General features: G+C 45.7%; 1 long non-coding RNA gene across 1 annotated transcript in view; it reads right to left on the bottom strand.

Moving 5' to 3' along the window:
• Window positions 1–23,954, bottom strand: part of LOC142899483 (uncharacterized) — a 25,243-nt gene continuing 1,289 nt past the window's right edge. The window contains exon 3 of the long non-coding RNA XR_012928777.1: window positions 1–124. This is a non-coding gene — a long non-coding RNA (uncharacterized LOC142899483). The remainder of the gene's footprint in view (window positions 125–23,954) is intronic.

The raw sequence follows: 23,954 nt of genomic DNA on the forward strand, positions 1-23,954 counted from the left end.
ACCTTTAGTATGGCTCCGTCGTGAACAAACCACATATTTCCTTGGGTTTTTTTTTTTTTTTCTCCCCCTGCTGTTTTTGCTCGCCGCCAATCCATGCGCCGTGAGCCCCCGTTCCGCTTTTGACCTGACAGCAAACAAACAGACAAACAAACAAATAAAATGTCAGCAAAGCTTAGTTCTGATCAAACACCCTGCTCCGTACTGATAGCGCCTCTGACACCGGGAGTCGCTCGGGAACTGGCGCCGGCGCTGGAAACCAGTTAAACAAAAACAAAAAAAAAATCGAAACCGCGGCGCTCTCGCCCGTGTCCGATCGCAAAATAAAACAGATTTCGCAGATTGAAATAAAAATGTTTTTGTTTTTTTTAAACGCTCCTGGATTCACTGGCCCACACGTGCCGTTTTCAAACACTACACTGTGACCACATGGGGGGAAACTAGTAAACACGAGCTTATCTTTTTTCTTTCTTTTTTTTTTTTTACCCCCCCCCCCAAAAAAAAGATCCTAAAAGGCCTTGAAGCTCCGCTGTATCCCATTTTCAAGACGGAGATTAATTGCCTCTTTTCCGCCTCGACAGTAATCCTTGAAACTGCCTCCGCTCGGCGCGACGGCAGCCTCGCGCACGACCAAGGATACCGGCGCACGGCAGTCAGACAGCGCCCTCCCCTACCGCACACACAAACGCACACGCGCGCCCGGCCCCCCTGGCTACACGCTTTACTACATCGCTAATATCCGGCCCATTAGCACTTTAAAGCCAGCGCCCCTGAATTGCTTGAAGTCGCGCGGGTGTTTAAAATATCACAGCCACTGGAAGGAACAATGCTCGCGCCCGCGCTCCGCCAGGAGTTTGCTAATCTCGTGACCTAGGACGAGTCGTCGCGGCGGGAAGAAAGAGCGCACGCGACAATGAGTTTATCCCGCAGGTCCTGTAGATAATTGTGAAACTAGCAAAGGCCTCGGAAATATTACAAATATTGTTGGAAGTGAACATGTGCCATTCCGTGGCTGATTCCCATTAGCGTTGTCAGCCAATATTCTGTATCTGTAGCCCGCCGTCAGGACACACCAGAAATGAAAAAAAAAAAAGTAGGGATGCAGTGAGATTGCTTTTTTTTTTTTTTTTTTTTACAGAACCAGTTGAGTACAAGTACTTGAGTTTGAGTACTCACAATTGTCATATACATAGTGGTATCGGTGTTGCGGTACCGCCATGTATTTTTACGAGCATGAGTAGAGTCCTCAACCCAGGTATCGGTACCTGGACATCTATAGTTTTTTTGAATTGAAAAAGGCCTAACTGAGTGTAGGGGAAAGCTTAATGAGATATTACCTTTCAAAGACAGGAATCAAATAATAATAATAATAACAACAATAATAATAATAATAATAATAATTATTAGATTCCTTTTTTTTTTTTCAACAAAACAAAACAAAACAAAAACAAAATACCGATATTCAACCCAAATGACCATGAAGCTGGATTTTCTCCACAAAACATAATTTGTGTAGAGATTAATGTGGATTAATGTGGTTGAACAGATGTGTCTCGCTGCGTTGTCCAGAGATGAGTCACGCGCCAGGCTAGAAAGCAAGCGCTCGGGTCGGGAGCTGAGACCTCACTCAGAAAATTAACTTTTTTGCGTCTGTCGCGCCGCTTTTTTTTTTTTTTTTTTTTTTTCATTCCATTCCCCTCTGGAAAGGACGACGCTCAGCGTGCGCCGAAAAATCAGCCGAGCCATTTTTTTTATTATTTTTTTTTAACCCCCCACCGGCCCCCTTTTGCGACAGCGCCTGATTACAAGGCGCCCGTTGACCAGCGCCCGCATTGTTCCCGCCGCCGCCCGATGGTAATCAATCCCTGATCCAATCAGAGCCTGGCTTGTCCGTGTGACTGACGGAGGAGTCTCTTTGGGGCCCCGAGTTAAAGAGCTCCCAGGAGAGGGCGGCAGGGGTCAGGGGAGGGGCACAACGGACACGCCTCCTGCGGTCCAGCTGTTTTTTGCACCCGCGCTTCCAACTCAGAGTTCTGCCTCTTTTTCTTCTTTCTTTTTTCTCTTTGCAAAACTTCCCGGCCCCGCCTTCCCCCACAACACCCGCAAATCCTCTGACCTCCTGCTGCAGCAACGTTTGTCGAGCCTCCTTTAATTTGCTCTCACAGAAGGTGCAGCTCAGCATTATTTTCCTTTCTAAATTTAACGCAAATAAAAAAAAAAAAAAAAGGCTACGGAAGTGAACAAATGCAGCTGAGACTAATGAGGGTGGGGAAGGGCTTTCTTCCGCAGAAGTGGCTCAGATGGGGGGGGCACATGATGCCAGGGCGGGTATTTTTAGAGGCCCTCGCCATCTGCCTATTCATTTATTTTGGTCAAATTATCCTATCCTTTCCCGCCCCCCCCCCCCCCCCCCTCCTCGCTGAGTTCACTATTTTATCCGTTTTATAAAATCAAGGTCTTTTCAGAACCTACGCAGACGACTGGAGAATGAAGCCATTTCACCCCCGGCTCTGAAAAAAATAATCAACTCCTCCGTGTGAACAGTAGATGGTGGTAGTAAACATTTTACATGTCGCTGGAGGAGGGGAAACAGAGCCTCTATTGCTGAAACTGTTCTTTCTAATACCTGCAATTTTGTTGATATATATATATATATATATATATATATACATATATATATATATATATATATATATATATGCACATAAAGTATGTGTGTGTGTGTGTGTGTGTGTGTGTGTGTGTATTATATGCTTTCTAGTGGTCAGGTCTCAATTAAATTGGTTGGCCAAAACCGCACGAGGGGAGAGTCAAGAGTTGCTAACCCCCCCCCCCCCGACCCGACAGCCCCCGACCCCCAAGTTAAGCCCACACCTCCTCCTCCTCCTCCTCCTCCTCCTCCATGAAGTGGCACTCTTTCATCAGGAGGAGTGAGTTTTATGGCTGCGTCGCTGACCTGCCGCCGTTTGAAGATTTCTTTTTTCTTCTTCTTCTTCTTCTTCTTCTTCCCCGAGCTCCGGCGGAGCGCGCGGCGAGCTGAGCGGGAAATGGCAAAGGCGCTCATGAGCGCAATGGCGTGAGAGCAAGAGGAGGGGATTCGTGCAAGACGTGAGGGGAGAAAAAAATGTGAGGGCGGAAGTGTAAAGTAGTCGCGCTTGGGGAGTATGTTGCAAAAGCAGTCAAGGAAAAAAAAAAAAAAAAAAAAAAAGTAGGAAACAAACTGATCAACTCATTTTAGTTGGTCAACCTTTTCATTTTTTTTTTATTTATTTATTTATTTTTTTGCTTTCAATCAGTTCGAGGCTTAATGCCACTCGCCCATTCATTTCAGCAGAGTTCTTCCACCAGCCGCATACGGCAAGAACGTTTTCTGGCTTCTGGGCAGGCTTTGGCACTATGTAGTGCGGGAGTGTCACTTCCAGCCAATGCCTCCGTAACTCATCGGGACGCACCGGCCAATCGGCACGAGCCAAGACGCAGCAGCAACGTATGACGCTGCGCCGGGAATATAAAACCCTTTACTAGAGGATTTTCTAGCCTTTATAAACATTTATTTTTTTATTTTTTTTTAGAAAGATTAAAAGTACTCAACTTCCAGCGTGGTCCAGTGTGTGACATTTGGAGATTTTTGGAGAAGAAACAACGACATCAAGCGGCTTCGTTTTACATTGCGGCGCCTTTCACTGTCCCTCCCCCTCCTGAACTTGCCAGTGAGCTGCAGTCGCCTGCGCACCCAAACCGTTTACTTGAGGACACGAACGATGACCCTGATTATGAAAAGCGCAGTCAGGCGGGCTGGATTGTTCCTTGGAAATGTGGCGGTGCAAGACGGCGGCTAACTGGGAGCAGTTAGCCGCCTAATATATGTGGTTCTCGTTTTTGCGATTATACACTTGTATCTAAGTATTTAAGGGCAGTACACTTTAAGCTTTTACCAATACAATCAATCATAAATCAACCCAAATATTACGAACTGGACCACTGGCGTGCGGTCTTTGGGAAAAATGCTTTTTGAGGCTCTAGCTAGCTAGCCACAAGGTAGCTTCTGCTTACCTGTGGCTAGCTAGGACATGTGTTCGCCGTGACTCTTACAAAAACAGTAAGGAACCCTGTGGGAAACACCTTCAATTTTTGGTTCTCCTCCTCGTTTGGGGGGGGGGAAATTCCATCAAGTTGCCATAAAATCGCTGCCGCGGGCCCCACGCAGGTCTCTTTAGCCACAAAACATGCTCAAAACTAGTGCACAATGACTTTGATTAGTTGCTTCTTTCTAATTTTCTGTGTTTTTTGGGTTTGTTTTTTTTTAACACAGCAAATTTTCTACCGCCTCCTGTGAAGAGAGGAAATTAGTTATGAAATCCAAATAGCATTTTAAAAGCGATTGAAAATGATTTCTGCTCAAGGTTGGCCCATTTTTTTTTTCCTCTGCCCGTCTGCCTCTCCTTCAAATAAAAGGCACTTGTAAGAATGGAGTGCTCGACTTGATGCGGCTATACGTGCACCCTGTAATGACAGCGGGGTCCAACGCCGGCCTTTGAATTGACAGAGATGCGGGGACGGCGAACCGACCGGGGCGGGGGGGGGGAATTCTCTCTGCTTGCCCCCTGAGTCAGAATTGATCTGTTTTAAAGGCGATTGCCTTGCGATTTTTTTTTTTTTTTTTTTTTTTTCTAATTAAAACACTGATCGGGCTAATTGTGAAATTGATTGGAGGTTGTGTTTTTCCACCACGTGAAGCAATAAACGCAGGCTGCCCTCTGTGCCATCTCTATCTATCAGGGAAAGCAAAGCAGCTTGCGCTCCCTGTCTGTCTGTCTTGCTTACCGGCGGCTCCTCCCCCCGTGCCACAGACTCTGGCGACGGCCAAATATCTCCACTCGCACGCACGCGCGCACGCACCGAGCTTCAGACCATCAAATGGCGTAATCCCGCAACTGTTCAAAAAAAAAAAAGAAGAAAAAAAAAAAAAACATTTCTGAAGTTTCTCAGTAAGCTAACGTATAACTGTCAGCGCGAGAGTCTTTAACTCACAGCAAACCCTGTAAGCTCATCCTCAAAGTAGCTGGGAAGTCTGCATCAACAACAGGATTAGGCGGTGGACCAATCCGGAACTTCGGGAGGTGATTTTTTTTCTTCTTCTTCTTCTTCTTCTTCTTCTTCTTCTTCTTCTTCTTCTACCTCCTTCTCATGTTGCATCTCGGGGAGCCTGGGCTGACGACGCTATATTTGTGCATAATGTGGACACATCGCGTCGACGGCTGACTTATCGTAGTTTCATTTTCTGACGGATTCGCGCCGGGCCCGAGGTGAACTTTTTCCCTCCGGCAAAAAGTACCGCGACAAGCACGCAAACACATCCGTCTCTCCGCCGAGAGGCAAAGTTACCTTCGGAGGCGGCCGGTACTTTATCGCGGCGCTTAAGTGCCGGATTAATCACTCGGATTTTCGTATTATTCCACTCTTGGAGAAATGTCCCCATCTTCAATGCGCTTCCGTAATTTCGCCGTGAATAATGGGCAAAGCAGCTCCTCCCACTCCATTTGACAAACCCGGCCAGGTTTGCTTCCTTTAAAAAACAAAAAACAAATAAATAAAAAGGTGCAAACTGCAGAGTGGATGATTGCAAAAAACAAAACAAAAACACTCTTGGCTTGGAACTGGGCAATTTGTGATTCCCGAAAAAAAAAAAAAAAAAAAAAACATTCTCGACAAAACAAAGAGATCGACAACTTCTACGACTTAGGGAGGAAGACTTAAGAGTCAATTAAAAGCAAGTACAACAAAAAAAATCCCTATGAACCGCTGGAAACTGCTGCATTGGTCTTACCGGGCCTATGTAGACGCTGACAGAACTGTGACCTTTCCATTCCTCTTCTTCTTTACCGCAAGCTAATCTTTAGCTTTCCTCTTTATTTCGGTTTGATAAGTGATAAGTGACAAAAAAAAAAAAAAAGAGTGACAACGCAAAATATACCATGACGATTTCCTTTCTTTCTTTGCTTTTAGAAAATAAAATACAAAATGCATGCAGAGAAATTCAATTTAACAGGTCGCCGTCCGCTGCCCCCTTCATGTGAACACGGAAACGGATTTTGAGTACAATCGAACGACACACAGCTCGGCGACATCTCGCTGCGCTTCTCGTTTGGAACCTCGCTAATTAAAAAGGCCGATCCACTGTTAGCATTTATTACTCATTCAGTCACTTCCCCCCTGTCATCCCGGGGAGCGGCGCGAGCCCGCGGGGGATTATTTACGCCCATTAATGTCAAAACCGAAGCCTCGCGCGGAGTCACGTTGCCACCGGTGCAGATCTCTCGTCGCCGACCCGCTCTTCCGAGACACTGCCGGGTTGGTCCGTAGGGGGGAGGTGTGGGGGGGGAGCGGAGGGGAAGGGCTCGACAGTTGCAGTGTAAAAAAAAAAGAAAAACAGAAAAATAAATCTGCGGGGAATCGCTTGTTTGCCAGCTGCACACAATTAATCACAAAGCGCTAACCGCAAAGCTAATGGATACAAGCATAAAAAGAAAGGAAGCGCCGAGGCTTGTTTGTTCCCACCAAACAAACTCGAGTCAACTCGCTCCCGAAGGCACTGCGTGGTGGAGACGCGCAGGCACACACACACACACACACACACACACACACACACACACAAACACTGATTTAGCCCTGTCACTAAAGCATCATAAATCACACTTTTAGCCAATCAACAGCAGTACGTGACCACCTGATGGCATCCTAGCAGAAGCATTGGGGGAATTTGTTGGAGTTTCTATTCAATTTCTACTTCAAATACTATCTGGTAATAATAATCATAATAATAATAATAATAATAATGGATTGGATTTAAACAGTGCTTTTCAAGGCACCCAAAGCGCTTTATATTGAACCCACTATCCATTCACATTGGCGGTGGTAAGCTATGTGTTTTGTGTTTTGCGTTCCAAAAAACGTTTTCATTTTTGGAAAAAATAAATAAACTGGCTACTTTACTTTTGTTACCGCACCCAACATACGTCCCCAAGTAATTTGTTCCGTCCTAAATTTTTTTTCCGTCCGGTTTCTTTCTATTTCCGCCTGAGGCCCCGTGAGCGCTGTGCGTAACACACACAGGCGCCCACACACACACACACACACACACACACACACACACACACAGACACACACACACATTCCCGGTGTGTGTTTCAGTCGTTCATAAAACGACATGACATAGGTCATGTGATCGGATGCATTCGCACCGCTAACTGCATAGATCAAGGTCCAGGGGTTATCGTGATGTCATCACCCGCTGTTCCGGAAGATTCCATATTTGTATGTGTACGTGGAGTGCAACAGCGGCCCACCAGCTGCTAAGCAGACTGTGGCCACGCCCACTATCTAGCCTAAATTTGGACCAAATTGGACAAAATGGACATCCGGGCCTATTTAATGAATTGTTTTACTTGCAATTTAGACTGACACACATTTTGAACCAGTTTGCAAAAGTATTAACTCAGTGCTTCTTTAGTCTCCGTGCAACCATATTTGGCGGCCCCCCGTTGTGCCAAACGACAGAATGCAAGTTTTCGACACTCCCTTATAAAACCCTGGAATATGCATCTAAAAGGCCAAGCTTGTAATATTTGGAGATTTTGAGAAGAAACAGCGACGTCAAGTGGTTACATTTCGGATCTCACCCTCCCTCTCCCGAGCTTGTAGGTGAACTACGGTGGCCCTGCGCGCCCAAACCTGGATACCTTCTTTTTTTTTCTCCCTTTGGTTTGTTTGAGGACGCAAGCGTTCACCGTGGCTGTGTCTCAATTCAGGTTCTGCACCCTTGAGACCGAGTGTCCTCCGTCTGAAGGAAGCGTTCTTAGACTTCCCAGCCTAGAAGGACGGACCAAACCCCGCCTCCCCGGTAACTACATGGGACGGTCTAGCCTTCGGCGTGTTTCCTCGTTTCGTCACCGCCGTTCCCTCCTGCTGGCCAACCCCGGAAGTGACGTTTTTATAGCATCAAGCTAACCATTGGTTCGCCATCTAACGATGCCGTTGGATGATCAAATAAGTAAAATCCTACGTTAAAAACTGGATACTTTATGTGAAACTTCAATATTTAGATTTATATGTCGTGTCTTTGCCAGCATGTGCCGCTAATTTCAGCTGACTTCCCAGGATCCCACGATGCTTTGCAGCAGCACGCAAAGCATCATGGGATACCCAAGTGCGCGAAGGATAGTAGCGGTGCATCCTTGGAATCGGCTGAAACGAGTGCGTATTTCCGAGGGTGCATTTTGAGCGTCCTAAGCACCCTCGGGAATTGGGACGAGCCTTCGCGCAGTGCTATGACGCGACTCCCTTCCAAAATGCGCACTTCAAGGGCGCAGAGCCTGAATTGAGACACAGCCCCTGAATACCAAACGTGCTTGTCAGGCAGCTGGATTGTCCACACCGGGCCTCCTTAGAAATATGACGGTGCAAGATGGCAGCTAACTGGGAGCGAGACCCTTGATCTATGGACATCCTTATATACAGTATAGGTAGGGTAGAAAAACCAAATTACTTTGATTGTACTGTGAGTTCACACTGTTATTAATGTATCCATGCACAGTATGCAAAGCTTTGACCGATATAAATATCGTGGCTATTTAATATAAGGTCAATGGTTCGAACAGCTTATTTCGGCAAGGCCACAAAAAAGGGGTCACAACTTTTTCCCGTGTGCTGTTAGGACTGCAAAGCTCATGAATGAGTGTCTCCATGAAAATTCTGCAGTCGGGATCGGTGGATGGTGAGATGGAAAAGAAGTGGGGGGTGGGGTGGGGGTAGGGGGGGCCCACCCCACCCCACCCCACCCAGCTTTGCTACATGTGTTTGGGCAACAGTATCGCGCGGTGTTGAATCTGCGCTCGGCTGGTGTTAGCTCAGTATTTAACTTGGGGGCGACTGGGCAGATGTTCAGGTACTTTATTGTAGTCCCGCGCGCCGGGCTGGGAAGCATGTGCAGACTGATTGAGCAAACATTGAGATGTCATCCCCAAACAAAGCAGGCAAAGCGAGCCGCAAATCTCGCCCCGGCGCCGAGCGGAAATCATTCTCACCTAAATCCCGCGGCGGGCTGAAAGGGATTCGAGGATTACAGCGAGCGCTCACTTAGCTTTAATCAAAGTGCAAAGCCGTCGCAGGCTCGTGTCGCCCTTGTTAGACATTTTTAGGCGAGGGGAGGAAGTTGGCTTGCGAGAGGTGCTCCGATGCTCAGCTAATCAGACTGCAAAGCAATTACTTCCACACTTTAACAATGGGAATGTCGCGCGCATTTTTTTTTTTTTTTTCTTCTTTTTTTGTTAGCGCACGCCGCTTGTCATTTGTTCTTTTTTTTTTTTTACCCCTTCCACCGCACAATCCTCCGCCTTTCCATCTTTCCATTTCCCTTGTGCATGTTTTGTATTTGAAGGCAGGGGAGTATAGCGCCATCTGATGTGCACCTCCTTCATTCCCCCCCCGACCCCCCGCCCCCCAAATCTAACTATGGTGTGTCGCCCCCGGTGTGTGTAGCTCAATTGAAGATCTTCTTGACTTTTGCCGTGTTATTCTGGAAGTCTGCTTGCATGAGTGATCTCCTTATGGAAGGCTGAGCGTCGCCGGCTCGTTCGCCATGAAACGGGCGGGACGCGGTGTATTTATGCGCAACCTCTGTTCTCGCTGCGGCGCTAGCGCACGTTTCTTTTTTCCGCCCTGGTTTGTACTCAGCCGCCGCCGCTTCCCCCCCCCCCCCACCTCCACATATGATTATACCCCAGCTTTGATCCGTCCCTCGACTCTCTGATTCCCATCCCTTTACAACACTTCCCTCCGGGGTGGAGCGGGGGGGACGCGACTTATGCTATGACGCCCCTTTGAACAGCGCGGAGCGCAGCCAGCGCTGAAGACGGAGGCCGCGCCTGTCTGGGTTCGTCAGAAAAGGAGGGAAAGACACCAAAAAAGGAGGGGGGGGCGAGGAACAGTAACTATCAGATATGAGCAAGAGGCGGCAAAGGTAAACAGGGGCTGTTGGAGGAGGAGTGTGTAGAGGCAGGAGGCTCTGGGAGGGGGGGGGGCCAACACCTGGATGTCTATGGCTGTGTCTCAATTCAGGGTCTGCACCCTTCGAACGGAGCGTCCTCCATCTGAAGGAAGCGTCCTTCGAGGACCCGGCCTAGAAGGACGGACCAAACCCCGCCTCCCCGGTAACCACACGGGACGGTCCAGCCTTCAGCGTATTTCCTCGTTGCGTCACCGCCGTTCCCTCCGGCTGTCCAACCCCGGAAGTGACATTTTCATAGCATCAAGCTAACCATTGGTTCGCCATCTAACGATGCCGTTGCATGTTCAAATAACTACAATCCTACGTTAAAAACTGGATACTTTATGCAAAACTTCAATACTTAAATTTATATGTCGTGTCTTTACCAGTACATGCCGCTAATTTCAGCCGACTTCCCAGGGTCCCACGATGCTTTGCAGCACGCAAAGCATCATGGGATACACAAGTATGCGAAGGATAGTAGCGGTGCAGCCTTGGAAATCGGCTAAAACGAGTGCGTATTTCCGAGTGCGCATTTTGAGCGTCCTAAGCACCCTCGGGAATTGGGACAAGCCTTCGCGCAGTGCTATGACGCAACTCCCTTTCAAAATGCGCACTTCAAGGATGCAGACCCTGAATTGAGACACAGCAAAGGAGTGAGTGTGAGAGAAAAAAAATGAACAGGTGAGATTCATGTGTCATGTGTCAAAATCTAAAACATGACAAAAATCATGATCTTTAAATGTTAGCATGACTGTGCTAATTATGCTCTCCATTCAAAATAGACTCCGATAGATTCCGTTTTAAAAGGAAAGTTCACAACTGGTAAATTGGCCTGTTGCCATGAGTCGGTGCATTTTATATTTTTGATTATTGTCGCCCGTCTTGAGTTCGTCCCTAGAAGTCTTTTGATTGTTCGCAATTAGTTCCTTTGATCTCTTTGCATTTATCTCAAGTATCCATCCATGGCAAAGAATCAATAGGAAGCCTTTGGGAAGGGGAATCAGAACTTGGAGGGTGATGAAAAAAAATCTTATGTACATGACATTTAGAGCAGACCGATGATTATTTGACTCTACAACTTAAGCCAGGATGCTAAGGACTGAAGGTCAAACCCATCGCCTGCTCGCCCCAAAACAACTCTTGCCAAACACAGACAAACATATTTTCAACAGCGAATAACGTTTTCATACCGTTTTTCGCTTCTTTTTTTTTAAACACAGAGATCACTTTATCTCCAGATTTGACTTGATCGTACAATTCTTTTAAGTTGACATTGTTGTACATCTAGAGGTGTAAAAAAAAAAAAAATACACGTGCATGCAAAGTTCTGTGCTATTACATGATAATAGGCTCGTTTTAGAACTCTAAGCGAGGCCCTCTCTTCTTCTTCTTCTTCTCTGTATTCTTTTGTGATCTTGTCATATTTCGATAACATTGTAAGAAATCGCCGTCTGCTGTAGGCTAGCGGAATATATCCGCGAGACGTCGACGGTGAAATCCGAGCAATCCCTCAGTCTTGTGAGGTTATGTTTCTCCACCCAATGTTAAAAAAAACAACCAATAAGAACATTTTCCAGAAGAATAATGATAACTTATTCAGGTAAAGTGACACATTCCGCAACTACAACTACCTCCACTGTCAGGACTTTTTTCTTCTTCTTTTTTTTTTTTTCAATGGACAAACAGCAGGAAGTTCTTATTCAGTCCCCGATTGAAAAGGTAACCCGGGTTCACAGACGCGGCGTAACAAGTTCGAGATTAGAACCGCCTCTTCAAGAAGAACCCTGCCGGATTGCGAGGCTGAAGGTGATCCGGCAGGGATCACTTTTAATGAGTCTCCTTCTCTGTTCTCGCCAACCAGGAAGCTCGCACATAAGACCGGCTACCTGGCTCCGCTGGGATAACGGGGGCCTGGCGGGAGCGGGGTGAATCAGCTGGGGTTCGGTACAAGCTACCGCAACTTTCTCAGAGAGCAACTATCCGCGGAGTGACGTGAACTCGCGGCTCTGTAAACCCGCGCGGTGTTTGGTAGGTTTTGGCTCACCGAATAGGCGTCAGGGAGCAGGCACAAAAGGAGTGAAACGCGGTCAGCGTGAGTGAGGGTTTTGTTTCCACATATCAGTTTACAGTGAGGAAAAACAAGAAGAGAAAACTTATGGCACAAATTTGATTAATAATCCTTTTTTGTTTTTTTGTTTTTTTGTTTTTTTAACCCAAATTGACTTTCCAGTCAGTATGTAATTCGCAAACTGCATTAATGTGCAGTCGGGACGCAACTGCTCTCTCTGGTGAAAAATGTACTTCCAGAGTAGCTAGCTAGCATGCTAATAGTGCATCTGTTATCAACTGTTTTAGTCCAAGAAACAGCACCTACTCATTTCTAAGTCCTCAATGTGGGAATAAATGAATAAATTAGTACTTAAATAAATGGGGGGGGGAAATGTGCACACACTGCATCCAGCCTCACATATGCAAATTGTACAGTAAAGTGAGAAAACAACAAACTATTGTTCAACTGTGCCCTCTGTGGAACACACATGGGAGCACACACACCCACTAAATACATCCACGTGGAAAAGGTTCCATCTGTGGAGATGAATCATTACATTACAGCCATGAAAGAAACTTTTAATGCATTCCGCTTTTGAAAAAAACAAAAACAAAAGACAAACCTTGAACTTCAAAAGGGAGCAGCAGCGACGGCTCTGCTTTGTACGCACTTTGCGTTTCTTCCGACAAAAGCGGCAAACGTCCACGGTGATTTATTCGAAAAGAATGTGCGCCAGTTCCAGCTGGTATTCAACAGGTAATTTTTCAGGACCAGCCACCGTAAAGCATAAACGCATTTCTTTATTACTCACGGCATACTTATTTGACCTTTGACCTTGCGATACGGCTAGAGTGAGATGGGGCGGGAGTGACATGGAGGCATCCAACTTGCAACGCTGCACACTTAAAGGGTTCAGTGTGTGATATTTGGAGATTTTTTTTTATTGTATTTTAGATTGCAGGTCCCTGTACCCTCCCTCTCCCGAGCGTGCCGGTGATCTACAGTGGCCTGCGAGCACAAACCTGGATACCTCGTCCACCTTCTTCTTCGTTGGTATATTTGAGGATGCCAGCGTTCACCCTATATACCAATCCCGCAATCTTTGGTGGCACAGTTTCACAGCTTTTGGCATCGAGTGTCAGGCCTTGCACACAGATCGTACATCCAATCACTCATCTTTGTTTGTTTGTTTGTTTATTTATTTATTTAAATTGAACGCTTCCTTTTGACGGCGAGCCCATCCATTATTCTCTCAATTCACTCACTCACTACACTTGGCCACGGCGTAACCTCAAAGTGACCCTGAAGGCTTCTCGCTTCTCCCCCTACACTTATGTCACCCGTTACCCAACAGCTCCAAACAGTTTGCCACTGTCAATTTAAAGAGACAGATAAATCTGCCCCCGCCACCGACAGTGCCCTGGTTTTTATTCCCATTTCCACTCACACTCTTGCGCTAAGAATCTTACTGACAATGTGTGGCGTCAGCGTGCTCCAAATCTTTGAGCCCTTTAGCCTCCGCTGCAGCGCTTACACAGGGAAATTGAACACGCAGCAGGCGGACTGTGCCTCTTGACAATATTACACACTTTCTGAGCAAAAAAAAATGACATTCTCTTAAGCCTCAATTTCTGTGACCCTCCAGAGTACGCGCGTCCTCAGGACGAGGGGCACGCTGAAGCTGCTCAGTATTTACTGTGTTCCTAGTTTTGCCAGGCATCAGGATTGCAGAGATGTTAAAGGTCAAGTGTGTACCATTTGGCCTGATTTATAATTTTTTTTTATATTAGTAAAAGCTTAATATACTACCCGTAATTATATTAAAAGTGTATAATAACAGTACAATAATAAAAAAAATTGAACGGTTCTTATTTATAGATAAGAATATATAAGCACATATACATAGCTCAATGAGGGGCTTGCTTCCAGTTAGCTGCCATCTTGCACTGCCATGTTTCTAAGGAAGCCTTGTGTGGACAATCCAGCTGCCTGACAGCGCGTTTTGTATTTAGGGTGAACGCTGGCGTCCTCAAATAAACCAACGAAGAAGAAGAAGAAGCTGGACGAGGTTTTCAGGCATGTGTGCGCGGGGCCAACGTAGTTCCCTGGCAATCTCGGGAGAGGGAGGGGGAGTGAGTGAGCGCTGCAATCTACAATGCAACCGCTTGATGTCGCCGTTTCCTCTCGAAATCTCCCAAATGTTCCACAATTAACAGTACACATCTTTTCCATTGTGGGGAAAACTCCACCCAAAATATGCAACCACACAAATAAGCATCCTTTGAGGAGAAAAGCACCCCCAAGTTATTGTCCTTGTTAAAAAGGGCACTACTAGTTTGTAATTACTTGGGGCTGTCACGCGGGGGCTGTATTGTGCCAAGCTTTACCAGGACTGAACAACAGGTAGTTGACTGAGACCCGAAGTGCAACCAAATGCCTGAAACAATGAAAGGAACATGGGAAACAATTATCTTAGTAATGTCTGTCACTCAATGATTACAGTTCCAAACTAAACTTTTTTTGGCCACAGATGGGATGAGTGCTGTACGTAACAACATTGAACCTTCTTAGAAACATACCTTTACCATGATTGAGGAGGTCACAGTTCTGTGTATCTGCATGTTTCAATGTTTAATCCAGAGTAAAAGACTGGCTGGAATCAGAACCTTTGGGCACAACAGCACTAATAGTGACTGGTTTTGATTATTTCACAAGTTCAACATACTCACGGGATCTTCCAGTTATCGCCGCTTAACGTCACAACAGCAATCTCATTCAACACACGCCACGGTTCTCTTCAACTTGGTCAGTAAACCTATTCAATAATTCATTTTCTACACCCGATTGGCGGAGCTTATCTCCGCTGTCATCGGGCGAAGACGGCACCGCACTCTGCGCAAGTCGGCCGAGGCAAATCCAAAGTTTTCCAAATAAAGGGCTTGCACATGCACATGAAATGGAACGAGCGCGCAAGCATCTGACCAATCACACACATGGGCAAGTCCAGCAGACAAAGCGTCCGAGCGGAAAATTTCACGAATGAGGAGCAGAGAGTCATTCCGCGGGAATATGAAGATACCAAATAGCATCAGTAAAAAAAAAAAAAAAAGGGGCACAGTTGCCGCAGCAAAGCTATAGGCTGGAGTCCTGCCTCGCAGTGTCAGCCCCTGATGCCTGGTACTATTATCGTCATTTTCAATAAATGTGAAGCCGATACAGTGACGCTGTGCAGAAACACCTCCAAGAAGTTCACCTAATTCTGCTGCTTTTCCAAAACAAGACATTATTTTCCGCTACACATTTCCGTCGAGAGAATAACCACGCCTTGAAAGACTAATAGTGTGTGGCAAAACAAAAGAATGGCACAAAATAGCAACCCTGCTGCCACTGCGAGTAATTTTAGAGGCGCGCACCTTTCCCCAAGCGCATTGGCGGAAAGAGGAGATCAAAGTATCTGAAAGTTCTCCACAGCGGGGAGGGGGGGGGGACGGGACTGTAAAGAGTTCTGAGAAAGCAACACATCATCATCATCACCATCATCTTCATCATCATCATCATCATCCACGTAATACGGATGTTTCTACTTTTTGTTTCATGTTGGCTAATATCCACCAATTTGCCACCTCTCTGCAACCATTTCTGTCCGAGGAGCTCTTTGATGCCGTGTCAAATGTCTCTCCCCCCCCCCCCCTTCAAAGTCTCCCAGGGTATGGACAGTTTCAAGGAAAGGAAATATATGGGTCTCAAACGCGCGCAAACACACACAGCGGGCCTCTTGCGAGACGGAGGACGCTGATGGATGTGGTCGCTGATGCAAGCGTGTCTGTATTCCTTTATTTTATCAGATCTCCAAGCGGTGTCTACCTGGTTCAGTATTCCAACATAGCGGGATGCTTCCGCTGGAAAAGTTTTTGCACGACTGCACTTTTCTGAATGTGGTTACCTTTAAGAAAAAAAAAAATATATAAAAAAAAGCGTCTCTCCAAGTCCACAAACAGGACTAATGAGTTCGACTTTATCATACGCGTGAGGCACTAAATCTCATCTTTACCTTCTTTTAATCTTTTTTTTTTTCTCTCTCTTTCAGGCCATTGATTTTAGGCATCAAAAGCTGGACTGCAGATAGTGATCAAAGTCCAGTCAGCTGCATTATCGGCGTGCCCTTCGCTATCGGAGCTGCCAAACACATCGGGCTATCCAGTCAGATGTCACTCTGCGCAAACAACCCGAAAGACTGAATAAAAGTCATTTCCTGTCCCCATTCCGCTTTTCATTCCATCGCAACAAAAAAAAAAAAATTTGTGGTGATCTTCACCGAACCTCCGATGGACAGTGACTTTCAGCGCCATGTGTATTTTTTTTTTTTTATCCATACTAAAAGCGTCTTTTACAAACAAGTAAGCTAAGAATAAATGCAAAAAGCAACCGCTGCGCTAAAAGGTAACGGAGGAAGACTGAGAGGGGTGTCGACTGATAAAAGCAGAAGCGTCAAAAGTCTTGTATCCTGTCTGGTCGCAACAGTCATCTTTCACCTTGTGTCACCCTTGTGGATGACTCACTGAACTTCTGCCCAAAAACACGTCCTCATTATACCCTCAAAAGCATGAACAAACATCACCGTGTATGATGGTGTAAAATTTGCCCCATGGGGTGGAACTCTCAAAGAGAACAGGTGAACGCTGCCAGCCTAATTTGGGAAGTCTGAGCCAATAATGGTAGGGCTATATTTTTTGAGATGTAATACAGCGCCACGTCTCCCGTCTCCGTCTTTGAAGGAAGCAGCGAAGCCTTTCAGCCGGCTTCGTCACTGCCAAGGCCGCCGTTAAAAGACATGACGGGAACAACATTTCTGATCTCTGCATACCGCGAAGCACCCTTTCTGCTGATGGGTACTTACGTCCGTACCCCTGCCATTAATAGAAATCTAGAAGTGTTGTGATGCACGGCGACGATTACTGTCGAAGTGCGGGAAGTGTTTTCTTCCCCTCTCTTGCACGTCGGCCTGGTCCTTAATGCTAATCTACCTCTTCCTTGTTACATCAGCTTTTCCCTTCTCAAGAACTGCTCTTATTTTCGCTGAAGCCGCTTTGATGCCCCGCGGACCCAGGTGATCTCCGCTGCACCCTCTTTGGTGAAGTACTTAGATGGGATAAAGGAAGGAGTAGGTGACCGAAAAGGAAGGAGGGTATCCAGGATTTCGTTGAGGGGGGTGAGGGGGGGGGGAGTGGCAACGTCCAGCTGTGAAGATTGACAGCTGACAGGAGAGTGGTCTTATCTTGTAGTTTACGCCATTGTTGGGTCTGTCATGAGTCTTCCTGGTTCCTCATTTGCAAACGCTGAGGGCCCTCACTGTGGAGGACTTAAAATGCTCTTGCGTGATTTATGAGAAAACTCATTCTCAAGACATCACTCCTGAGAGAGCAGAAGGGAAATGGGGGGCGGGGCTGTGTCGCTAAATGGCTTGAGTGCCGCATGTCGTCCAAATGAGGACTGTCGTTTGGTCCCTGGTGGGGTTATCTCTTCCCCCTCTACCCACATGCATCGCTCGGGCACTATTGGCTGCTTCCCACATGGGAGAGCGGGTGAGATGATCCGCTGCCGCTGCGTAGCTCCCAGCGAATAAAACACAAACCAAAGAACCTTTCAAAGTTAAACAAATCACCCTCGGGCATTGTGTCCTTCCACATTTGGCTCCTGTTCTCGCAGCGTGGTAATGTTTGTAGACTGCATAAATACTGCCGGGCAACAGGGAAGTGTGAAACAGTATTGGGAAATTCTACAGACTCATGTTTGTAGGCAACAAGAGAGGAATGTTCCCATTGTTGCGTTGATATTACGAGTCGAACGCAAACCACATTGGCCACAGTATCCTTCCTTTCTCTGTTCCGCATCAGAATATTTGATTGCATTGTCATACGGAAAAAGTCAGGCGTCAATGTCTGCCTAGGTTAAGCTTTTAAGGCACATCCGACTGAACTTTGAACAAGTGAACTTTTGTCTCATGACTGAGACGTCATTCTGTATTCTCAGTCTGCATAGTAGCTTCACCAACATGCTACTACTCTGACAACTCCTGCAGATACATATTTGTAGGGAACAATAAGGACATGTTTCTTATTGTTGTTTGTATATTCTGATATGTCCATATATGTGTTATGATACTCTGTTATGTGGGTATACGTGTACTCCTCACCGACTACCGCTTATCCCGGTCTGGGCTGCGGGGGCAGCATCCTTTGCAAGGAGCCCGGACTGCCCTCTCCCGAGCCAAATCCACCAGATCATTAGAGGGCAACCCAAGATGTTCCCATGCCAGCTGGGAGACAGTCTCTCCAGTGGGTCCTTGGTCTGCCCCAAAGACTGGTTCAATTTTGGGCATTCCTGCAACATGGAGGCATCTACCCCAAAAGCTCCTGTGCTTGGCCCTAGGACTTCCCTTCCGACCATGAACGGGCAATCCCCCCTTTTCCAGCTGAGGACAACGATCCCTGGCAGGAGGCCATCCTCAACGTGTCCTGAAGTGCCGTCCCACATCCCCTCCCGTACATGCACCGCTCTTAAGCCTGATTAACTAACTACCTAAAATAGGATGGATTTCTTTCTCTTTACCATCAATATTTCCCCCAAATATGATACTTTTCTCTCACAAATGTCAGTATCCTTTTTTTTTTTAAATAATCTAACATCCAGGGTTGTTGTTTTTTCATCTTTTATGTATGAAAAAGGGTAAGTGGACCGGCAAGTGGTGGTAGTATGGCTCAGCATCCCTTAAGCTCGGGACACCTGGTCGTAAGCCTTTCCCAGATTCACAAAACTCACGTGGACTGTTTGGGCAAAGGGGAATATTGTGCCTCTTTTCCATATGAAGATACTTGATGAAAGGTAGGAATGCTGTCTATTCTACGTATAAGACGTATATAAATTACGCATATAAATTGAATGTAAACACAGACCTTCTGACAATGTCGCCATATCCAAGAGATGCAGCTGCGGGAAGAAAAAAAAAAAGCAGAGGAAATATCACTAGCACGAGCCACCCACTTCTTCTTTATTACGCGCTCACAGTTGTATCACTATAGTGGCTTTTCACAGTTCAGCGGCATATAGTAGGTGGGTAGGTGGGAAATGTACCAAACTACCAAAGTGTCAACTGCAAATAAAGCACTGGGTGAATTTCATACTGCCGTATAAATAAATGAATAAATAGATAAAGCAGCAGTAATGAAAAGTACTGAGCCTCGTGTGTGACTGCATGATAATAAATATCCATCCATCCGCCTTCTACACCCGCTTCCTCCTGTACTGAGAGTTGCAGGGGTCTGCTGGAGCCAGTCCCAGCTCAGGTTAATGACGTTCATCTTGTCCTCTGTTAATGTAATTATGCTTTTCTCACAACTGGAGTCACAGATGAAACTGTCAAGCAAGTCATTTCTACTCTGTAGGTTGTCTGAACAAAAAAACGAAAAACGTCAAACCCGATCCCAGCTGCCATGGGGCAAAGGCTGGGTCGACCCTTGACACGTCGCCGGTTCCATCGCAGGGCCGGCGATCAATTTGAAAGGGGGAAATTGTACAACATTCTGTCATTGAAGGGTTATTTCTAGCCACAATGCAGAGTCCGGAGATAATGATTATAATTTACGGGCGGCGATCCAGGAGGAGAGGAGATATTAGAGGATCAATAACAGTCGCACTTCAGACTTGGAATAATTGCGACAAAGCTCTGGGGTTCTGTGTATTAGCGTGAGATTACATAATGATTGTGTGAAATGACCAGGTCCGTGCGTGATATAGACCGAATGGTCGTTAAGGCCAAATAAAGTACTTCACGTCATCGCGGCACCGCTGTTCGAGCTCCCGCGTCTTTTGGTTACTCAGACGAAAAATAGCTTGTGATATAACAGCTCGGCACTTAAAGGCAATTATCTGGCTGCTGTTCCTCAGCCAGGGAAAGAAATTACGGCCGGCAGGTTGACAGATGGGGGGGGGCTTTGATGGAAGAAAATAACTGTATTCATATCATGAGTCCTGACATGTCCTTTTTTTTTTTTAGGAAATCAATTTTGTGATGCATTGTCCAGGATTCCAATTTCCCCCCAAAATTTCAAAATTCCTGAGGAAACGTCTATCTAAATACAACACACCTGTACAGGCAGACAGCGCTTGCCACCTTCCAATGAGTCACTTTTAACACTTTCCACAAAAAAAAAATAAAAAAACAATATTCACGTGATTTATTTCCGCTTCCGTTCAAAAAAGGGTCCGTCGAACCTCAGCTAAAACGTCCTAAATGGTTTTAATAGCAATTTATGAAAACCCGAGGGGGTTTTCTTTCTGACAGCGATATATCATATCATTCACAACCGGTATTATATGAGGCTGAAGTCATAACGTCGTAACATTTAGCTTGCATCTGACATAAGAAAGGAACCAAAGAGAGCGGAGAAGGGGGCTAAGATAGCTGAAAACTGTGTTTGCTTTTGCTAATAAGTAATCAGAAAGAAAATAAAGAAAAAAAAAAACTGAAAAGTACATATTACAAGTACTGTATGTATATTTAATCTAGATACATTCATTAAGAAAAGGCTACAATGAAGATTAAATATATGTATTTTTGGTCAAACGAGAAAAGCCCAAAGGAATGACCGACATCCAGCAAATGTGTTGAACTGTAAATAACGGCTGGCCCTCCTCTTCCCCCGTGAGGATGATTGATCTCTCCATAGGTGATAAGAGACTCTTTTCCGTCACGCGCCCGCTGCCACCCCCGTCCCACTTCCCCTGACTTATCATAGCAGGCCTGTCGAAGGGGGCCACGATAACAACAGGCCTGGGACACAAAACTAAATCATTCACGGGGATGGGAAGCGGGCACCCGTGTATATCACTTGAGTATTAAAAAAAAACAAAAAAAAACAAAACAAAACACAGCTGATGTGCAGCGTCAGCAAAACACGTCGACGCAAAAAAAAAATAAAAAATCTCCGCATCGAATCAGCCTAGATAAATCAAACCACCATTAATGTCAATGATGGCTAAGGATTATCCAAAACAAACAGAGGAGGGGTCTAGCAAACCTATATGTTTGAGTCAATCATCCGCTGTCATTTCGTAAACCCAATGTGACATCATCGAGGACGACTTGGCAGAAAGAACCATATCATGCTCATCCTGGCAACCCCAAAAGGAAGTTGTTTTTTTTAGTTTAGGCATTGCGTAACCCCAAGTAAACCAACAACATCACGCGGCATGTACAGTAGCTAGCTTAAAAAGCTAACAAGAGAACTCGACCAGCGCGGATGCTACGGAGGCCGGCTATCTCATCAGAGGGAAGACCTAAAAACAGCGCGGGGAAGGTTTTCCCAGCAGAAAACATATTTTTCCGCTCTAGCCCAACTCTCCCCGTCAAAGGCTCCGTTGCACAGCATCTCGGTCGGGGAGACTGGAGCCGCTGTTTAGCGGGCTCGCTGCCAGATGCCTTAAATCAAAGGATTCCGAGGCACATTTAATCTGGCACGTCAGATTAAAATATGGCAGCCAAGCTAACCGCCGAGCTATTACCCTTCACTTAAATTGTTCCTATTTTACGTCACTTTAGTCAGGTTAATGCACGGCTCTCAGGATAAATTTAATCCACGCGCGTGACACGCGAGCGCTACCGAATCGGCGGCTGCTGCTGCTGCTGCTGCTGCTGCTTCTGGCTTTGCGCGCTAGCCTCCACCTGCGGCTGCGGCTCGCAATACGTTTAGGGGCGTAATTGAATGCAGCGGGTGTAGCCGGGCCGCTGTCAGGGTGAGGCCTGCCCCCTGACAGACGGGTCACCCCCGATGCCTGTAATTCACGAGCGCTGATGTGATCTCTGAGAGACAGGGGAGAAGATGAGTAATTAGAGCCTGCCCTCGCGCTTGATTACAGTCTTGTCCCTACATAAAGCACGTCCGCCCAGAGAGAGGCCGCATTAGCATTTCCCGTAGCGCCACCAGGGTGTCTCTCCTCAATGCTTGCTGGAACGAGGCTTTATTTTCCTCGCCATTCCATTTCCTCACTTACAGTTACGACAATACCGGTCTTGTTGAATTTCATCTCATTTAATAGCGTGTTAAAGTTTTTGGGGGCATTTCGGGGGCAAAATAGTCCTTTATTTATTTTATTTTTATTTTTTTTCTAAATGGCCTTTTACAGGCACTGTTAACTTTTATTCATTGAAGAATGAAATTAACTTTGCAAGAAGATGATGCGTTTGCAGGATCTTTTGCATTTGCCTCTGATGTTCAACTGAAAAGAGGCCAGTAACAAAAGTAGTGAGGTGATTAAACACCTTAAAGCATCTTCTTATCAGTCAACGTTCACCACGTTTGCCCGAAATCGGTTTTTGACAAGTGCAACATCAAGTGCACTCTTTTGAGAAGTATCACTTCAACGCCTCAAGATTTTCTACATATTCATCCTTTTTTTTTTTTTTTTTTTTAACAAATTTCTACAACACTCAGAATGGCTCCATCGCTTTCTAAAGCACTATTATTAGGAAATTTTACTTCAATGTATTGATTTATTATTATTTTTAAGCAACCTGGAAGCATGGGTGGTAAATAATAGAGTGAATGGAAGATAAACAGACACACTTCCTAAAGGTGCAGCAGTTTGATGTGTGTCATGAAGATCAAGCGGCCATTCATTACTTCTAAAGTGGCAAAAAAAGGTCACGTCGCCTTCTTGGAAAAGGCCTCCATTAATCATCTCGTGCATCTTATAGATTATGCTGGATTTATCGCAGTTAAACACTTTCACATTCATTTTGCGATACCTCCCGGAACACCTTTACGGAAATAGAATTTGCCATTAAGCTCATTTCCTGCTTAATTACGATTCATTTTATCGACTGAAATGCATTGACTGGAAGAGTAAACATTTGCTCGACCTCACGGGAAAAATATGTGTGGAAGCTATCGGTGCTTGTGACCATCAGATACGTTGATCATTAACCATTCATTCTCGTTTGGGCCAGTGTGTTGACGGCCAACCGTCATCGAAAAGTATCAGCCTTTTGCTGAGCTGCAAAGTCAATTTGATGTCACACACTTGGAAACAAGATAGAAAGAAAATCAATATTTGATTATAAAATGTATATTTCTTATCTATGCTCTTGCTATCGCGACAGAATCTTGTTATCTTCAAAAGCTCGACCTTGACAAGGTTATGAGGGATTTACCGTCGGTTCCTACAGGCTGTACTGTTTAAGCAGTAATAGTTTTTAGGGCCAGCAGTGCGGCGGGAAATAATCTGGGAGTGGGAACAAGAGAGTCTTTTCAGCAACTGCACCGTCAACATTTAGGGAAGCTCTGCAGCTGAACTCCTCAGCCTAAACTTGTGCACTCTAACCGTTAGCAAACGTCAAACTCGGCAATTAGTGAGCAGTTTACCTACAGTACTCACGAGTACCACAAAGTTTGGACAAGTGCGTTGCCCGTCTAAAACTTAATCTGCGTTAGACGGTGTACAAACAATATGGGACAATATACCTAGCATCGGTGATTAAGCTACTGATACCGATTATCTTAGATATATGGTATACATTGTGTAACCTTATGCGAATTTGGATATTCTGCAAAAATGTGCCCTTGCCAACAAAAACGAGTCACATCTCCGCCCGCTTCATTAAGATGAGTTCCTCTCGGTTGTGTCTTTGGACCCTTGTAGTTATTTCTTCAGGATGCCCCCACTTAGTTAGCCAACCAGTTGCCAACAAACGTTTTTGTGTTTGTCCTAAGTAGATTTGACAGAATTGTACACATTACAAACAGGGCTGTTTCTAGCTTTGTGGGGGCCCTAGGCAAGATGCTCTTTGGGGGCCTCTAGTTT

This window comes from Nelusetta ayraudi, unplaced genomic scaffold (assembly GCF_046127955.1).
Source record: "Nelusetta ayraudi isolate G7.1 ecotype Tasmania unplaced genomic scaffold, CSIRO-AGI_Nayr_v1 ptg000073l, whole genome shotgun sequence".
Taxonomy (NCBI): domain Eukaryota; kingdom Metazoa; phylum Chordata; class Actinopteri; order Tetraodontiformes; family Monacanthidae; genus Nelusetta; species Nelusetta ayraudi.